The sequence below is a fragment of the Coturnix japonica genome, chromosome 1 (assembly GCF_054131305.1).
Source record: "Coturnix japonica strain WE chromosome 1, WE-NBRP24, whole genome shotgun sequence".
Classification (NCBI taxonomy): domain Eukaryota; kingdom Metazoa; phylum Chordata; class Aves; order Galliformes; family Phasianidae; genus Coturnix; species Coturnix japonica.
Genome location: NC_140663.1, coordinates 114,111,295 through 114,132,109, shown reverse-complemented (window position 1 = coordinate 114,132,109; position 20,815 = coordinate 114,111,295). Strand labels below are relative to the sequence as shown.

At 39.6% G+C, this 20,815-nt stretch overlaps 1 protein-coding gene across 4 annotated transcripts in view; it reads right to left on the bottom strand.

Annotated features, from left to right (window-relative positions):
• The window catches only part of MID1 (midline 1), a 225,851-nt gene that overhangs the window by 150,319 nt on the left and 54,717 nt on the right, over positions 1-20,815 (bottom strand). The window contains exon 1 of one of the 4 annotated variants that reach the window (XM_085531972.1): positions 8,816-9,067. The exons of 2 other annotated variants lie outside the window; for them this stretch is intronic. The gene's annotated coding sequence lies outside the window, so the exon portion shown is untranslated. Of the gene's footprint in view, positions 1-8,815; positions 9,068-20,815 lie in introns of those variants that run through there. One more of the 4 variants, XM_085531928.1, reaches the window with a different exon arrangement.

Below are 20,815 nucleotides of genomic sequence, written 5' to 3'. Positions count from 1 at the left end.
GAGGAAAGTAGGTTGAGTTGGTCTTATATTTTAAAATTTACAATCAGGGGTTAAATTTTACCATGCAAGCTTCTATTATAATGGAGAAAGACACGAACATCCAGCAGGCATGGATGAAAAGATCTCAGAATTTCTTTGGAATTTTAATTTCCTTCAGAATTAACTGAGATACCATCTACCATTTTGATTTGCTGAGGTTAGAAGAGATAAATCCTCGTTTTTTAATTAATTATCCAGAATAGATATCAGAAAGGAGTTAGGAATATATGAAGCATACTAATAATACAGACCAAAAGTCCTCTGCTGATGTCATAGTCCCAAGGGTAAGGGGGAGGGATTTAGAGAAAACAGTTTGCAGATCTACTGCCCAAAGCTAAAATGCAAATAAATTATCCAAATTTCAAATATCAAACCACCCCACAAATCAACATTTCAGTGCCATTTATAAGTATGCTTTCTTTACATTTTCCAGCAGTTAAGAACCTTTTTTTTTGTTCTGGTAATGTTACTCATCCCAACAGTCATTTTCAGTTAGTGTGGTCTGCAGTAACTTCAGTGGCAGGTCACGTCATTTGTGTTTAGGCTAAAATTTTTGTACGCAACTATATATTTATACATAGGTTAAGAAATATTGGTTACATCTACTTTAAAGCAGTATAACAACTGCAGATAACTGCTGATTTTGTTTTAAATGATTGGCTCCATGAAGATCAAAATTGAACTTTTTTTGCCTAGTATATTAAAGCACTATACGTCAAAGCAATTTTCAACACACTGTATTTAAAGACATGAAATTCTTATTTTACGATGGTAACATAAGGGCTTCATTAACTTAAAAGGTTATCTCTTCACAAAAGGATTCAGCACACTAGCAAATAAAACTTTTTGTTCTTATTTCAAATTCTTACAGTTCATCTAAAACTTACAGTATATTCAGAAATCAAATACAAATATCTTCATAATTATATATAGAATACTTCTTTTGATTAGCGACGTGCGCTGAATAGAACAGAATGATTTGTACTACAAATAGAAGAAAAGATTTAATACCAAGAAAATAAGCCTCTAAATAAGAGGGAAGACTGTCACTAAAGCCTGAAAAGATGGATTGAACATAATGAAGCCTTTGAAATGAAGTAAGAAATAACAAGGCATTGGCAGGCAAATAGACCAATGAAGCTTCCTGGATCTTTTCCACTAATAAATTCTCTCTGTTTTGGCAAGAGATTGCTGTAATTTGTCAGTGGTTTTGATCTCAAGGAATCTTTCATTTATTTCTGTAATGAGAGAAGACTTCCTATGTGGGAGGCTGAGATACCATTTCCCTGGGTGGAAGGCCAAGGTAGCATTGGATGTGCGTGTCATGGTACTGATACCAAAGACTGCTCATACCTCTCCTCAGAAACCAACCAGAAAATCACAGTCTTAAACCCAAAGACAACAGAAAAGTGTAAGCTCATAAATTGTTCCTTTTTCTGCTAAGCTGTCAATTCCAGACTGAAGGATAAAGTTTTTTCCTCGTTAGCACCAGAAGCTCTTAAATCAACTGTCAGGAAAGCGAGGACAGAATGCACACAAAGTGTATCAATTATTTGCACTTATACTCTGTTCTTCTATGATACTGATAACATGTAATGCCAGAGCAGCAGAGTTTCTGGATTCAGCACTAAAATAATTTCTTCCCACTAAAATTAAACATTTCAGAACAAGATTTTCCTTTTAAAAATAAAAATATACACTGAACATTTCCATGCATCCCTGTGTGTTCTTTGCAGCAGTGAAAGGTGTACAGCAAGGAATCAAGTGGGGAAATTCTAAACATTTCCCAGTTTCACTGGGAGTTACTCTGCAGCAAGGCTAGCTCTTGGAAACAATATTTGATAGTATTGAAGGAATTTTGAAACATATCTGCATGGAAAAAGTTGATTTTTGCTCGTAAAATAAATTAGCTGCAGACTACTAACCCTTTAAACAAAACATCGAGAGAGACATTGTTAGTAGAGATGAAGTCCTGCCCAGCAGGTTGCTCAGCTACAAAGGCATAGTTAAACTGTGCTTATCCCGATTCCGTGCAGGCTCCCGTGGAGAGATTCCTGGGGCTGTGGACATGTGGAACTAATCAATGAGACAAAACTGTCCACAATTCTTAAAGAACATATTCTGTGATCCATGTGATTTTGACACAAATCTGTTATTTAATACCATACCTGACATACCTGATCCAGGTATTGGCCAAACTCTGTTCTCTCAAGAAGATGCTATACTACCTCATGTATTCTACACAGAGCTAAACAGTTTTTAACTAACTTCCCATATTAGATCTTTAACAGTGCTATGAAAAGCAGCTATTGAAGAACGTGTTCTAGGTTGGAAAAATCCTCAGGGGTGGGAAGATAGGCACCAGTGCCTCATGATGTGCTTCTGGCTAATTAACATGTTGACAGAGCTGATGTTAATCACAGCCCATCAGACTATGTTTGATTACCATGTAAATTAGTAAACGCTCTTCTGCAATTGCCCTACCATCTGAGGTCTAATTATGGGCCTCAAAACAGACAAGAACTGGACTTGTAATTTAGAATGTTCAGTTGGGGAAATTATTTTTTGGCATAAAATAATTGTGGAGTGCATACATATGCCGTCTCCAAATAAATAAGAATTTGTTAGATCAGTGCTACAGATATGCATTATAGATATGCATTTCAACTTGGAAAATGTGGAAGTTCAAAGGTATCTCAGCAAAATGGCTTTGTGTAAGTGGGGCACAACATAAGGTATCAATTCTTTCCTCAGACAGTTTTTTCGGTGAAAATGGCCGTCTGCAGCTGACAAAGAGAGTTAGGTACACCTAGAAGTCAGTTCAAATCATCTGAGGTGCAGCAGCTATGACAAATTAGATATCCAGGATAGCATAGCACAACCTATCCAAGTACATAACACAGATAGTGTATCATATTCCAATGACCTAATCTTGAAGTACGCATGGTTTTTCTTATTAACTAGCCCAAGATGTTACCAACTCAGCATCTTACCAAGGCCACCAGCATCAGCACAAGAAGTCTTTGTCTTTCCTTGGCTAGGAAGTTATAGATTTATACAGAATTGGAATAATTCAGATAAGATCTATACTACAGAGAAATCCTATGTTGTAACTCCTCCATTGAAAGTAGATACATACAAAAAAGTATGTATATATATGTTTTTCCCCTTCCTACTTTCCTTCTATCCTACTACCACAACAAAAAAGACTTCAATTGTGGTTTATAAATATCTCTTTTTTATTCAGGAACAGTTACATAATAAAATGATGTAAAAAATCTGCAGTTAATCAAATTTTGCTTAGCTGTCTATACACAAGCTAACTCTCAAAGGTAGCTCTACAGTCAGTAATAATCTAATAAACATGAGCAGTGAAACGCGGAGAGCAATTTAACTGGACAGCTATGATAGCTTCCCTGTTCAGGGACCTAGGTGTAAGTGTCAAACACCATTTCAGATATCCTGGCAGAGCCACTTCTCTGTAAGGACAATGTATCCACAAGTCCAGTGCCATCAGTCAGTCCCATCTCATCCCATATGGATGTCTAAGGTATTTCAGTGCATGAAGCACCTGAATTGAACCATTGGTACCTACCAGGCTGAAACAGATGTAAACTTTTGTGTATAGATGCCTAAGATTTAGTGTCAGTCTGGAAATGACTCTCACCCAAATTGTATTATACATGCTTTCACTACATATTTCAGCATCCTCTAACACTTCAAAACCACCTTTCAAGTCAATTTATAGATTCAGAGAGCAAAAAGGAGTGGAATACAGAAACGGTATCAAAACTGGGGACAGCACACAATGCAAAGTCCAATATATGGCTTCGAAAAAGAGAAGTTTGTAGGACTTCAGCAGCAGAATAGTATGACTATCCTACTATCAACAGAGTGCATTCATCTCTTCTACAGTCTGTAGGAAAGTGGCTCAGAAAAGGCAAACAATAACTGCCTAAATTTGACCCAATAAAATTAAATTGAAACCAACCAAACAAAAAAACAACAGAAGTTAAAACTGTGATCCAAATTCTAACATAATACCATCCTCATCAACACACTTACTGTTACTACTTTGGAAGAAATACAGAGGCAGTCAAAATTCACTGTTCCTTCACTTGACATCTGGGATTGCTCTGAAAGCCCTTGGAGACCCAAAGTCTCAGTTTTCAACCAGTTGGTTGGATAGGATAGGGAGGACAAGTGCAGAAAAATGTCTTGCGCATTTTTCTAATGTAGATGGGTTTTGACTGAGAGATTGACCTTTAGCTTCCTTTATTTAGCACTAAAGTATTATATTCCACGTCCTTCATGGAAGCAATAATAATCTGTCTCTTTTCTGTCTGTACACAATCCAGAATACTTCAAAAGCTCTTAAAGATCTACATAGATGTCAGCTACTAATGTATTGGGCTTGGACAGACCCAGGTATAGTCAGAAGCTAATAGTTCTTTCCCCTTAGGAAATTACTAGTGATCTTTCCCAAAGCATCAGCCAAAAGACTATTAACATTTCAAAGTTTTAATCAAATCAGACCACATATCTCAGTAGTTTCATTCTGCATCAAATATGAGAGCTAAATAGAAAGCATCCTGCCCAGTATGCCACACCATGTAGGCTGAATTTTAACTTAACAATCCCTTAAAATCTGAAAGTTTATCATGGAAATGGATGATATATTTCTAAGAGGCTGGCCATTCTAATATGAAAGATACCCACAATGTTCATCCAGAAGGGACAATACTCGTGAACAATTTACAGCTTTTCAAAGACAATGGGATATGGTGAGACAACACTGAAACACAGTTATGGAAGGTACTGCGATGCTTATGAGCTCTGCAAACCTCTTGTGTGGGTGGTGGAACAGTGGTACAGGCTGCCCAGAGAAGCTATGAAGTCTCCTCCTTGGAAATCTCTGCCTGGACTTGACCTGGGCAACTTGCTCTAGGTATCCCTGCTTGAACAGGGAGTTGGATCAGATGGACCCAGAGGTCCCATTCAACTCTGTCCATTCTGTGATTCTGCAATATACTGTTTTAACATCCTACACATCTCACCCTCAAATGGTGCTGCAGATGAGCTCCTCCCCAGCAGGTCAATTCTGATCTGCTTACACTGGGTTTTAAAAACAAACAAATCCCAAACTGTGGGGCACAATACACTTCTTTGGCATTGGAGTATGTACATAACAGAGAGTTGTGTAAATTATCATGCCACATTTTAACAAAAGGAAGATTTGAAAACATCGTGGAATAAATTAGAAGCTATAAATCTCAATGAAATCTATAACAACAAAAAAAAAAAACAAAAAAAAAACCCTGTTTTGCTCCATATACTGTTACTTTATAAGTAAAAGTGACAGAACTAGAATCTAACTACTTTCACATCAATCAATTGCAAAAATGCAATTGAGTTTTGAGGCAACATTCAAAATCTCTTGTTTGGTCAGGCAGTCAAGTGGGAGCTGTGTTCTTTTATTCTTATCCTATTCCAGCAGACTGGACCTCCTGCAGCTTTTACTGTTTGTAAAATTGCAGTTTCCCAGGAGAGCCCAGATGTGTTTTCTTCCAGTTAAGGATAAGGAAAGCAGAACTCTGTTACACTGCATTTCGTCCAACTTACACTGACATTCAGTTCAGGTAGTTACTTTTAGGAAGATGGGCTGCCATGCACTCTAAGTATAGGCTTTGTGAGTTCTCTGTGTGCAAACAAACATAGGAAGTGTTCGGTTAAGGTAGAAGATGCATAATGCTAGCGTGTACCTTAACAGATCTGCCCAAACAACTTATCTCACAGTGAAGCAAATACAAATAAAGAGTAGTAATAAAAACAGTGCACCAACTACATATTAATAAATTCCAATGCATATATATTGGCATATTTATATATGCATATGTAAGTAGGTATGTATATAGTATACAGACACGCACAATTTGGAGTAGATGCTACGTAGTCTTTATATGACACCTAGACCATGAAAAAAAAAAATCACCAGATTGCAGCGCAGCACCAATATGGCAGCTCCAACCTTACGACTTCTTTCCTAGAATGACGTATGTTTCAAGAAGCAATATTACAGTTTCCATCTGTCTATACATTCCAGTTGAGACAAATAGTAGGTAGCTAATGGATGCTGGAATATGTTTAGATTGCTCTAATTGTATGAGTAAATGGATGTTAGGTTTATTTAGATGTGTTTCCCTACACCTTTGGAGATAATTTTGTTCTGCTTTAATTCATTAAAAGATATTTATAGCCAAGAATTATTTCGTTATGCACAAGTGAGAGGCTGCTTGTGTTCTTCCATTTGCAATTAGAAGACCTTTTTGCAACAACAGCCACCTCATAAAAGTATATGTTTTTATGCATTATTAAAGAAAAATGCTAAGAAAGCATCATTACTATTTCAGACAGTTAATTTTAGGATTCCCTTGCTCAGCTATTTCAGTGTGATTCCATTATCATCCACATGAGTAGATCTAATACTGATTGTGAATCCAATCATCTTCCCCTCCTCCACCTCCTCTAAATCATATTTGGAAATGCAGAATTTGTGAAAACTAGAAACAAATACATCTCTTTATAAATTAGAGGATAGTATTAAACAGTTTAGAGACACTGAACCAAATAAATTTCTCCAGCAAAGGGAGTAACCAAGGAACCTTAATTGGTTTATCAATGACCAGGGAACACATCATGCCTTCTTTGTTTGCAGTGAAACCAAGAATATGAAAATAACAAACAGCGCACACTGGAGATACTGCACCTTTGTCTATGAAAGGTCAGGAGAAGCCTAACCTAAAAAATCAGTTTGATGCAATTTGTCATGAGTGGCAGTTATTGCCAGGAGCTGGGATGACTACATGATAAAGACCAGACAAAATTAACTTTTATTCTCAAAGGGAGGAATAAGTCATAGTTGTGTTGTTATTTCAAGGGTCATGGCAGTATCTGGTGGTGCAGCACAGAGAGATGAAATATGCTTCCAGTATTTTAAAACTGTGAATAAAGTAGAGAGAGAACATTTTTATCATTCTTCTTGAAATGCTGCTGTCAAGATTCTACCACATCCTTGTATTAAATTGGGGAATTTGCCTATCCTTGGGCCCCTTCAACAAATCTCATTAGTGGTTGTTTTAGCAGAGATTTTTGTTTTTAAGCCAAAAGAGAACCATAGTAACTGCACACTTCCTAAACCATTTCACTCACGAATGGGAAACAAGTCTCCAAATCTTTGCTCACATGAGTAACCACATTGATATCTTTGGGCATTCCATTATTAGGAGCTAGAACTGAGTGTAAATTTGTGGGATTTGGATGCAGCACTTCATTACTTCATAAGACTGAAATCTGTAGCTGAAATCAATAGTTAAGCATGTAAGGCATAGAAAAGATACACATTCTTTCATGGAGGTCTGATTATAATGCATTTCTCAATTTTGTTTCAGCATCAACAAATAAGCATATCATTGTAAAGAGATGTAAAGACGATAGGCAGTAACTACAAAGACACATTTTAGACAGACAGTTTAGCTCAATAGGGGAGTTAGGAATAGTCCACCAGAAAGAACAGAATAATGGTGAAAAAGGTCAGCATTTCCTGAAAAACCAACACGCTAAGTCACAGACCAAGTTTTTGGTTTCCTGTCAATCAGTAGTGTAACTGTTGTCAATCATTCCCCCTTACCTTGTTTGTGATATCTGAATGGCCACAAAAGAAACTTTTGTTGATAATTATGGCCTTCACAATCCATCTGAGTCACAAGGAGGATTTTCATAGCCCGCCTGCGGAATAGACACGGTGTGCCCCAAGCTGTGCTCACGTATATCCAACCAATTCAAGCTAAAGTTTCCCACGATAATATGAAAGGAAAGAAAAGACTCAGACAAACACAAGTCACTATTCTGAAAACAACAAGGAGAGGGGAAAGAGAGAGGATAGGCAGCATCTTCTGATTTTCACTTTTCTTTTTTCTCCCAAAGAGGATAAATCTGGTAACTCCCGCTACGGAGAGGTGCAGTTAGACAGGATATGCACCTGTGCATCTTGGATTATCTGAGGGAGTCCTTACATTCTCCCCTTTAACACATGCTTCATCTTACAATGATTGGGAGCATTCTGATGAAAATTTGTGCCAAGAGTTCATGCCCCTTCATTTATTTTTAATTCCAGAGAATTACAAAGTTCCCCACAGACTTTTCCTTCCCCCAAACACTTCCACCTTCCACAGATACATTTTTGCTGTGTTTTCTTTGGCGACCAGTTCAAGTGACCTATCTTGTCCCTGCTGAATGTGCGAAGAAAAGATTTGTGAGAGGAGGTTCTCACGTAAAACCTTGTTTTGGAACTGCTCCAGAAGAGTGACAAATCTGATAACATCAAAGACAGAACATCTGAAACTGGGATTGAGGCAGAACAGCTTTCTCAATAAATTTCAGCCTCTAGAAATGCACCCATTTCCAAACAGCCGAGTCCGTTTATTTGTTTATTTCCCCAGCTTCACCCAAAGAAAGGCTGAAACAACTTTAGAGAAATAACAGCAAAGTTGTTCGATGGAAACCAGCCCTCCACTGTAAACAGTGCCTCCCTGCAAACTGAGCAGCTGCACAAAGCAGAGACAATGTGGGGACTCTCAGCATCATTAACCAACTTCCCTTCCTCACGCAACGGCCGCTTCAATAAAGCAATTACAATAGCATCGTGGAACGGTACAACAAGGGGGAAGAAAAAAAAAAGAAAAAAAAAAAAAAGAAGAAGAAGAAGAAATAACCTTACCAGCTTCTCCTACAGTATACAGCTGAAAGGGAAACAAAACCCCCAGCTGCCGGAGCGCATGCAATTGGTCTCCCAGAATGAATTGACTGAAAGAACTATGAAAGGCTGAAGTCCGCCGGCCCCTCACAGCAGCCTCTCCCGGCTCCCTCTCTCCGTGCTTCCTCACAAAGCCATTCTCCTGCTCCCTAATCCTCGCACAGCAAAATGCAGCGCGCACCAAATGACTTCAGCAAGAGCGGCTCTCCCGGGAGTGGGGGCAGAGCCTGCTGCGCTCTGCCGCACCCGGACACCCCCGCGGGCACCCACACCAAGCAGATCACAGCCTATTTCTTTTAATTATTTTTATTGTTATTTTTTTTTATTTGAACCTTTTCTAAATGAGCTGCTTGGCTGTCTAAAGCTGCTGATGGGCCTAAGGCAGCTTCTTCTTTTTTTAAACAAAGAACATGTGAATAAAACTTAAATATTGAGAACTGCAGAATGGCAACTAAGATGTTCCCCCTAGATAATCGATAAGCAAAAAAGAATGAGCCCAACAGGCAAGGAATAACATCAGGAATCACCAAGTTAAAAGCAATATAAAAACATCAGCACCTCCCTGAAATTCTTTGGATAGATAAGATCAGAACAAACTCTTGCGTTTTTCACAATGGAAGATTTCTATCTATGTTCCCAGTTTGTGTGAAAAGAGACAGCATTTTTTCCATTTATTTTGTCTTGAAAGCATGTCATGAATTCTGAGATAACGTCCCCTACATATTCTCTGATTTTCAGGAAAGCTTTAAATCTTTGTTAAGAAAATGCTGTTGTCATATTAGGTTTTAAGGCATTTTACCTTTGTGTGATAGGCTGAAACTCAGAACTAGACAGCTGCCACTAAGTAAATCAAAGACCTAGAAAAGCAGATGGCATAATTTCACGTCTTAAATGATGGCTGCGAGCCTTCCACCAATAATTTATAAGGAGACTTCCTCCTGCTTGTTCTCCTGCTCGGCAGCATGCTGTTTGAATCTTTCAAACAAAATAAATAGACTTCAAACCACCAGCTTCACACACACTAGCACTTACCAATGCTATTTCAACCTGACACAAGCTGACTTTGTTCCTCTGTGACCCCGGACAGAAAACTGAGGTGACAGTTTGATGGATGAGATCTTTTTTTTTTTCACAATATGGGTTGTGATTTCATGGCTCTGTCTCCCCATTATTGCTTAGCTGAAAGAAGAGATAGGAGTAAAGGAAGATCTGCCACCATACCAGGTCATTTTAACAGTGAGAATGAAGCAGACATACACAGAATCACAGAATTATCAAGGTTGGAAAAGGCCTAGAAGATCATTTAGTGATCTTTACTGATACTTCCCAACTAAATTTTATTCCTCAACAGAAGAAATGTTCATAGAACGCCTTTTTCCTACCACAAGGTTTTGAAGCTGGGGGAATCCCTTTCCAGTTTTGCTGAGGATAGGGTGTAGAAAATAATATGAAAGGGGTTCAAAGAAGTGTAACTGATGCTACTGCTTGTGCCCAAATGATAGCTTAAGTAAGAAGGGAGGAAAGGGAAGGGAAGGGAAGGGAAGGGAAGGGAAGGGAAGGGAAGGGAAGGGAAGGGAAGGGAAGGGAAGGGAAGGGAAGGGAAGGGAAGGGAAGGGAAGGGAAGGGAAGGGAAGGGAAGGGAAGGGAAGGGAAGGGAAGGGAAGGGAAGGGAAGGGAAGGGAAGGGAAGGGAAGGGAAGGGAAGGGAAGGGAAGGGAAGAAGTTGTGTTGGTTTCAGTTATGGCCAAAGAACACTTGAACTGTAAATTTTGTGAATATTAGACCTCTAGAGGTCCCTTCCAACTCCTACAATTCTGTGATTACCCTAACTATGCTAATTTAGTTGTTTAACAGGAATCTTTAACTATTCTTTCCTGGACAACAGCCTTAGTGCCATGAACTAACCAATACAGCAGGTTGTCTTATTCATTATACAACAAATATCATAAAATAAGTGGATACCCACTATTTCAGTATTTGAATGTAGGTTCTCTGCTAAAATGATTTCAGAAGCCTTTTTAGAAGATTATTCATCTATTTCACATAAAAAACTGCCAGTTTTTGCAGAACTCTCCAATAACAAATTGCCTTTTCATGAAAAAGTTGGAAAATGAAGTTGATGAATGAATGCTCTGAAATGCGAGGCTCCACCCTCCATAGGCTTGAGCTCATTAACAAATATCCTAAAATGTGAATTCAGCCTCTTATTTCCCTAGGGAGGAACACAGACTGCTAATATCTTTATGCCTTTTTCATCAGTTCTGATGGGTTCATTACGATAATACCAGAGGGCATCAAATCACTGATTTTATGGGCAGATGCTGAAGCCAAATGACCTGGCACAAAGTCGTCTCTGGTCAGAAGCCAAATCTTTCCTGTTCCACACTACTGTGCCTTCTGCTCTGACATACTATTTCTGAGAAGAAGGAACTAGTTTATAGTTTACCCTGTATTTGAGAGTGATTGATACCTACCTCAGAAGCAAAATCTAAGATTCATGTACATGTATGTCTGCAGTTACCTTCTGTTTAACCATTTCTACTCAGATTTACATGACATTTTGTGTCTGCTTCTTTAGGGGAGAGGAAGTGGGAAGGTTCTTGCAACCACTTTAAAACTACCTCTTGCTTTCAGTGTCCCAATCTGGTGATTTAAGTAGGAATCTAGCATTGTTTAAGTCTTGTAGCATGAATTTCATTTACTAAATAGAGTTTTAAGAGATGTATTTGTGAATCATTTATCTCCTAATTGCAGCAACTAAACTGCTGTCTTTGTTTCCTTGTGTCTGTTTTAACAATCTGAGAACATTCCCATTTGTAAAGAAGGAAATACATTAAATGTTTTATAAACAGTAAAACCCTGTTCACAGACTACTTTATGGCCTTTAAATAGTAAAGTTCATGCCATCCCACACTGAGCAAACTATGATAGCCACTACCAAATGGAGCTCTGAAAAGTCTTACAAGACTATCCCTGTACCTGGAAACCAGTTGAAATGAGTTTGTGTGTGGAAAAAAATATCTCACAATAGAACATAATACTAAAAGCAGCAAGCACCGAAAAATTGGAAGAACTCATTTTTCTCATGCTTGTAGCAGAACATAATTTTCAGACTAACACATGACAAATGCCTGAAGGAAGTGAAGGAAGTCTGAGCTTTAGGATATATCACTGGGTTTACACACTCTGCTTCATTGCTTTTGCTTTTTTTTTTTCCCTTGCTCTCAGTCATGTCCTCTTTTACCTGTATCATCTGTCAAAAAACAAACCTTATTTGAGTAGCATTTGTTCTCTTTCTGTGTTTCTTGGATTAACAAAAAGCAGAAAGCAAGGTTATTTGGATAATAGCCCCACATTTTTCATAGCAATTGTAAGCACATTTGAAAACAACTTTTCCATGAGTAGAATGGTGCAGACAAATGCACTGGAAAAGATGCCATCAAAAAGAAACTTTAAAGTTTGCTAAAGTCTTTGAGAATCATGGCTGTGGATGATGACTGCAATCCAGTGCCTTTCTTTGATTTTGCATGTTTACCTTCTCCTCAGACAAAAACGACATTTCATAAAGGGAATGCAGAAAATGGGTGCAGCATATCCTTATATAAAAATGCATATTTTAGGGGTACACACATTATGCAACTTTGATCAAGAAATGTAAACTGCATAAATAACCAACAGATGCTCTGGAGAGCATGTTTTTTAAAAAACACTTTAATGTAGTCAACTAATATTATAGCTTTACTATTCATGGATAAAGCTGTTCAATGTCCTATGCCCAGCCAGCCTACAACATACATATGTTGAAATGCAGACAGTGTTCGGCTATGTCACATTCTGAGAAAGCAATTGCACTGTCGGATTTGAAAGTGGAAGAGCAGAAAGGTAGAGCAGGATGGTCAGCAGTAGAGGAGGGAAAGAAAACAACAGTAAAAAAATAAATAAAATAGCTGGGTAAAAAGATAAGAAATAAGGATGATTACAGAGTCACTCTAGCAACAAATGCAACTTCACCCAAGTTGGTGTTTCTCTTTGTCAAGGGTTTGATCTCCACAGGTTCAATCTAACCCTGCTTTTTCTTTGCTTTCCTTTTTTTCCCTGAGTTGGATGAAAGTAAGGATTCAGCAGTGCAGCTGGGTTTACTTTAGCAGTGTATGTGTAAAACTGAGGGTATCTGGCTTAACACTTCAAAGCATGTCAGCCAACAAGCATGTTCATCTAGCCTGTGAACCTCCGTAAATGTGTTAGCCCTCCTAGAAGTGTGATAGAAGAAAAGTTAAAAACAGCAAATGGCAAGAGCAGCCTGTAGTTTGTAAAAGCTTAGATCTTCATACCTTCCCTGTTCAAAGAGGAAGGAGCACAGCAGTGCCCACAAGGAGCAGAGTGGTGTCACTCTGTGTAAATTGGATGGAAAACATGTTCTATATTTTTTGTGCATGCTGGTCACAGAAAGGTTGGTCAGAGATAAGCCAATGCTATTCTTTTGGACAGTTGGGTGCTGCTCTTTGTGGACAGAAAGGGTCCCTGTAATGCAGCCCTTGCTCCAGCCCACCTGGGCCCAGGAGGGCATAACAAGGCCCCAGCAACAGCAGGCGAAGTTGTGTTTCTGCTGTGCAGTTTGGAGGTGCTGTGTTCTCCTCTTCACTCTTGCATTAGCTGCAGACTGCTGTGGACTTTCCCTGCATTCTCTTTAATTGGTCAGATACAACATATAAACTATATTATATACCTTATGAGGGCTGCTCCAAAAGTAATGCCTCCTATTTTGTTGTGTTGGCTTGCAACATCGAAGGTGGATGTTGGTGGTATGTTAGTAAAGACTGAAGCTTCCCAGCAACATTCCATTAAATCTTGTTGTTGTGGGACAGAGGCAGCAGCAGGCCAGTCTGACATAATGGTGTCTAACATGGGTGTGAGTATGAAGAAAAGAGGGGGGAATTTAACTCCTCGCTGTGGAAAAAAGGGCGCTCACTCAGATTCATTGATGCTTTCTGAATGTTAATGGAGATCAAACAGTGAGTGTGAACACAGGGAGGGGTGGGTGGTACTTTTCAGTAGTGGCACTGACAGTGGGTTACCTCTGCTGGTTCAGGTTTTGACGAGCACAGCATGCAGGCTCTTGTCCACTGATGGTGAAAATGCATAGCTAATGGTGGTGAATATGCTGAAAAAGAGTATTGTGTAGCTGAGAATTTGTTCTATCTAATAGTGTTTTTGTGGTCTTCATACTGGTCACAGTTTCCATGGAAACAAGTAGGAAGCATTACTTTTGGAGCAACCCACATATATCTGGCCCAAAATAATTCTCTTTCATTCAGTATGGCCCAGGCAAGCCAGAAGTCAGACACACATGAGAGATGGTGTTCACAAGTTACTGTGCTACAGACAGACTCAGATCCAGGGACACAGGCATGGAGAAGCCCAAAGGACCTTGAAAGCCCAACCACTGAGATTTTGTGGCCTTTTCTGTGCTTAAAGACTAACATCTGCATAGAAATTCCTAGGCTGCAAGCCTCAGGCTGTTAAGTTCTTTGGAGGAGAAGCATACATTTTCCTTGCATTTCAGAACTTTGCAGCATGGTGGAAATCCAACTCCAGTTAAGCCTTATGGATATTACTACAGTGAAAGCATATGCACAATGACTTACACAGAAGTACTCTTGCCCCCTTCTTCCCAAACCAAAGAATATTAGCGTAATGAATTTGGGTGTATTCGTGAAGATGGGGGAGAATTAAGGAATAAAGTGGCATACAGACATATGTTATAAATAACTGGTGGGAAACACCCTGCAAACTACTGCAAGCAACACTGTCAACATCTTACAGTTAATCAGACTCTTTAAATTAAAGTCATTTCTAGGAACGAGAATTTGTACTGATGATCTGTAACTTTAGCACTGTTGCAGATTTACCCCTTTGTTAAATATTTCTCCTAGCAGTTATCATCACATTTCACGTGACAAGAAAAAATAACGTATGACTTTATCTGGACATTATCCAATAACATACACCAGGAAAGTAGAATATTAGGTGTGAGAAATGCCTCTGTTAATACCGTGCACTGCTCTTGCTATGAGAAAATGTGGGATTTTTCATTTGTTCAGAATAATGTAAGGTAAACCTGTGGCTATCCAGGATGGATTTCAGAGTGTACACTGAGCACAGAGGATTCAGAAAGCAATAATATGGCCAAGGATTGAAATAATAAGGGGATAAACTTAGAAAAGCAGCTTTGTGAGACCCCATTTTCCCACTTGCACCTCCTGTGAGGTCACTCTGGGCACCCCAAGTGCCACTCATTCCATGGTATTACAGCAACAATCCCTGTCTCTTATGCAGAAGTCACTCCATCGTTAGTGTCTAGCCTCAAACTTGTAAGATGAGGAAGAGGATGGAAGGCCTGATGGTTAACACATCTGCTCACCATGAGCTCAAACATGAGCTGAATCATCAAGCATAAGTAACGTGGGAAAATATTTCTGACAACATAAAGCTTTAGGGGTAGATTCCTTCTAATTTCATAATGAAAATGAAATCACTGACAATTTAAATGAATTAGCCTATTTAGATTTAAGTTATTTAAGTTATTTTTTTCTCAAGATTCTCCAACCACTATGTTTTTTGTTTTGTTGGTTGGCTGTTTTTTTTAAAGGGGGTGGGGGGAACTTAGTGGCAGATATTTATGCAACCCAGCTACTTTCTAGCAAATAATGAATACTGTTCATGTTCAAATATTAGGACAGTCTTACACTGTTGGGAGCGGGGTTTTATCATTTCTGCCCAACTCTCTCTGGAATGAGCAGACCTGGCTTCTCTGTAAATATACTCACTGTGAAGCGGGTATGGATCAGTCTAAGAGAAAGGAACACTTACACTTTGAGATGCAAACTGGTCAGAATATGCAAGCATCTGTTTTAAAGATACCTCCAAATGCCCATGTATGTATCTTCCTGCGCAACTTTGAAAGAGGAGAGGCTCCCTCCTATGGTTAAATCGTGTAAAACTGTGAGCACCATCATAAGCACAAATCCTTCAGACGTAAAGTCACTTAGTAGACAGGCTTGCCAGCATGCCTCAAGAAAGAAAGCTATTAGGAATTACACATTACATAAGCAAGATATATAGGGGCTGAGCCTGAAATCAGTATTTTCCCCACACCAAAAAAGATAATATCAGATAAAAATAATGGTATTATTCTTAGTTTTCAGAGGAAAGCTTAACAGTAACCACAGATGTTATTACCTCCCCTCCAACCCTCCGACATTCTTTAAAATATGTTATGTTATCCTTATGTAATATTTTAATCACTAAAACAGCATGCTAGTCTGAGAATGACCATGTATATACATATGAAGCATGATACCAGAAATGAATAGATTATATTATTTGATCCCTATTCATGGCTTATTCCTAGATTTTATGTTTTTGTTTTCTTAGCACTCCAATGCAAAGGCTCTGCATATACAGATTCTGAATTAACAGACTGAAGGGTTCAGAAGCAACAGTTTCACTTGCATAACAGAAATTGCATCTGTGTCCCAAGCCCAATAGTGCCACTTACCCAAAGACATGCCAAGAAAAGGAAAAAATGTTTAAGACAATATTCAGTTGTTCATTTTTGACTTGAAACAGATTGTGGTTTTTAAATTTCCCTTATTACAATTACAGCAAGGAAACCCTTTCACCAACTCTCTCTGGGCAGCTCAGTTTACTCTCAAGCCTACCAGACTTAAAATGCATTGTCAAGAGTTCTCATTTCAGTTGTGTTTTGGCAACAGCATTTATTATCTCTCAATAATAATAATAATAGTAATAATAATAATGGAGAGTCTGCTGGAGAAATAACACCTATAAATTAATCATGCATTGTTTTGCATTAAAAAAACAGATCACAGTGACTGAAATGTTTTTCCTCAGCTTCTATTTTCCATTTTAGGAAGCTCCAGTCTTGGTTTTGTGTTTGTTCCACTTCACTGTCAATACCTGGGAGTACAGCAGAATCTGTCACTGAGTATCATAATCAACTTCTTGACTGATAAAATTTTATCCTAGTACACTCAACCTGCACTAGCATAGTTTTCATTAATGGACTACAGCACATGTTTATATCACTACCAGGAGAGTTCACTAATGAAAACAAAAAATTCTACCAGATAGATCAACCTTTGCAGCATGATCATGTAGTAATAAATCCCTTTTGTCTGACATAGCAGAGAGTTTAGAAGATTACATTTTCCACTGAAAAGGACAGCTTTAATTTTCACATAAATATTCAATAAATCTGCACGTAAACATCATATTTGATATGAAACACTAACAATCATTAGGTTTTCTGAGTGCATTAAGGGTCTGCTCCAACTCCCACTGAAGCCAGAAAGTTTGTAGGTCAGTACTTGGTGGCTTCCAGGTACCTCTCTAGAAAGTACACTGAACCATGAACAGGTGGTTTAAGACCTTGTCCCAAATCTTCTGTGGGTCTCCAACATGTTGTTTTAACTGGTCAGCTAGTACTAGATCAGGAGCTGGCACAGAGCTGGCATGCAAAGGGAAAGTTTAGTTGAAGTAAATAATGTCAACTGGCTCTTAGTGTTTTTTACCTCAGCTTGTCACTGTCGGCTGGCCTTCAGGTAAGGTCTGAAAACAGACAGAGCACTGTAAAACCAACTGGTACATCTAGGGTCTGTACTGAAAGAGCACTGCACATTTTCAGGCAGCCTTGATGAAACCCAGCTGTAACAGTGGTCCCCTCTGCTTAGCACTGGTGGGTACTGGAGCTCATTGTCCTGTTCCAGGCTGCCCAGTTCAAGAGAGATATGAACACATCAGAGGGAGTCAAAGGAAGGGTTCAAAAGACTATTAAGGAGAGTGGAGCGTCTCTCACACAAGGAAAGGCTGAGAGAGCTGATCATGAAGCCAAGAGAATATAATCTCATTCATGTCTGTAAATACCCAAAGGGAGGGTGCCTGCTGACAAGACAGAAGGCAACGGGCACAAACTAGAACACAAGGGGTTCCCTCTGAAAATTAGGAAGCATTTTTTTAATGATGAAGGAACACTGGCACAGGATGCCCAGTGTGTGTGAAGCCTTCACACACACTATTGGGTAGAAATAATTGCATGCACCAGTACAGGCTGGAGGATGACCTGCTGGAGAGGAGCTCTGCAGAGAGGGACCTGGGCCTCCTGGTGGATGACAGATTGACCATGAGCCAGCAGTGTGCCCTTGTAGCCAAAAAGGCCAGTGGCATACTGGGGTGCATTAAAAAGAGCATGTCCAGCAGATCGAAGGAGGTGATCCTCTCCCTCTACTCTGCCCTGGTGCGGCCTCATCTGGAATATTGTGTCCAGTTCTGGGCTCCCCAGTACAAAAAAGACAGGGATCTCTTGGAAAGAGTCCAGCGGAGGGCCACTAATATGGTGAAGAGCCTGGAGCATCTCCCCTATGAGAAGAGACTTAGGAAACTGGGTCCGTTTAGCCTCGAGAAAAGAAGGCTGAGAGGGGACCTGATCCAGGTTTATAAATACCTGAGGTGTGGAAGCCATAGTGGCGAGGCTAGTCTCTTTTCAGTAGTGCGTGGGGATAGGACTAGGGGTAATGGGATGAAACTACAGCATAGGAAGTTCTGCACAAATATGCGGAAGAACTTCTTTACGGTGAGGGTGACAGAGCACTGGAACAGGCTGCCCAGGGAGGTGGTGGAGTCTCCTTCTCTGGAGATATTTAAGACCCGCCTGGACGCCTACCTGTGTGACGTGGTGTAGGGAGCCTGCTTTGGCGGGGGGGTTGGACTCGATGATCTCTAGAGGTCCCTTCCAACCCCTACAATTCTGTGATTCTGTGATTCTGTGATTCTCCCTCCTTGAAAAACTCCAAAAGCTGCCTGATATGGGCCTGGCACAATCCCCTGCTCTGGGTTGCTCTGCTTGAGCACCGGATGGCCTCCCAACCTCAACCATTATGTGACCTGGTGATTAAAAAAAAGATTTTAAAATACTCATCATTCAAAATGAATCCTCTGATAGATAGAAACTGAGATGCATAAAAAACCCTCATGATTTCATAGTTTTATTTATATGTATTTACACATGCAAATATTTTGTTAAGAGAATCATCACAACAAGAGCATAGCCTTAAAGAACACAAACAACAAAACACATCACTTGAGAGGAATGGGCTTTAAAACTTAATTGCTACCAGGAGACAGGGCACCTCATATTTCATATGTAGCATATAAAATAACTTTGCATATCATTTCTCTCCATTTACTCTGACATTTCTTTGTTAAATTATTTAAAAATGCTCTCCTCTTTATGGATGAGTATAAGCTACAGTTTTATTAACATAAAGAATAATATATTGCCACTAATAAAAATGTAATTCTAGCCAATTGCACAAGTTCTGGTGTGACTGGCACCCCCGTTTTTTACCCCTGGCACTATGGTTAGCATAACTAAACAATTGCCAAATATCTATACTATGTCTGTGGGCTATCAAGGTACACCCCAGCCCTTCTTTCCTCCCCTCCCTGACCCTAGGATGTGCAGACACCCATTGTCAGAATGGTAAAGACATTAATGTTATCAAGACCCAAGCACTGAGTCACCAAGAGCTTATAGGGAGCACCAACTTATGGGGAGGTTACGCCCATCAGTATTGATACACAAGTGCTGGATTGCAAGGATATGGTGATGCTCATCATGGAACAGGGTGAGGTGACAGCATAACTGGAATAGACTCCCCAGGGAGGTGGTTGAATTGCTATCCCTGGATGTGTTTAAGAGCCATTTGGATGTGGTGCTCAGGGATGTGATTTAGCAGAGGGTTTTTAGAGTTAGCGTACTATTGCTTAGGCTGCAGTTGGACTTGATGATCTTCAAGGTCTTTTTCAACCTGGGTAATTCTATGATTGTGTGATAAGGAGTGCTGTCCATAAGCAGCTCCAAGTCCTAAGCAGGGCTTATTTGTAAAAATGGTTCCACTGAATGCAACAAGTTTACTTGAGTGAATGTAGTTTGGTCAGATAAGAAACTTTCTAATTCCATGAAATACTATTATCAAATCATTCAGACATCCCATCTTTTTGCTGATGATCACAGAATCATACAATCATCAAGGCTGGAGAAGACCTCCAAGATCATCCACTCCAACTGTGCATCTATCACCAATATTTTACACTTAACCATGTCCCTCAGTGCATCTAGACATTTCTTATAGACCTCCAGAGACAGCGACTCCATCTATCTCCCTGAGCAGCCCATCCCAGTGCCTGACCACTCCTTCAGAGAATTTTTTCTGAATGTTAAACCTGAAATTCCCTCAGTGCAACTTGAAGCCATTCCTTCTCACCCTACTGCTAGTTACCAACATTTCTTTTTTTCTCTGTAGATGTAAACACACATATCCATGCACATATATATACACACGTTCATGTCATTGAAATTACATACTCTAAATCCCAGCATAATATATGTCCTTTTATTCTGCTTTTAATTGCCAGAGAAGCTTGACAGCATGCTTCTATTTTTCTTTCCTCAGAAATCTCAGTGAGCTTTTAAAACAAGTGATGTCTTGAATACGCACTTTATTTAAATAAGAATGGGAGTGAATATTCTCTTTGGTGGCAGCAGTGCCTCTAAAGACAAATGTTTTTTCCTATTACCATTTCTGTTGTCAAAAAATGCACTCTGAGCCCAGCATCTACGCTGGGAGCACTGAGCCCATTTCAGCAGCACTGGCAGGGGTCACGTTCCCCAGGCTGGGGGTCGGCCCCTATGGTCTGGGAGCAGGGGGCCAGAGAACCCGGCAGCTATCCCACACACCACGCTTTGTGCTCAGGGGCTGGAAGTCAGCCTTACTTATGCTGGATCATGCAGCAATCCAGCCCAGCATGCCTGACAGTTTATATTGCAGGGATGCTTTCATATGGGCTACCCTTTTTTTAATTCCTATTTCTATCACTTGAATGG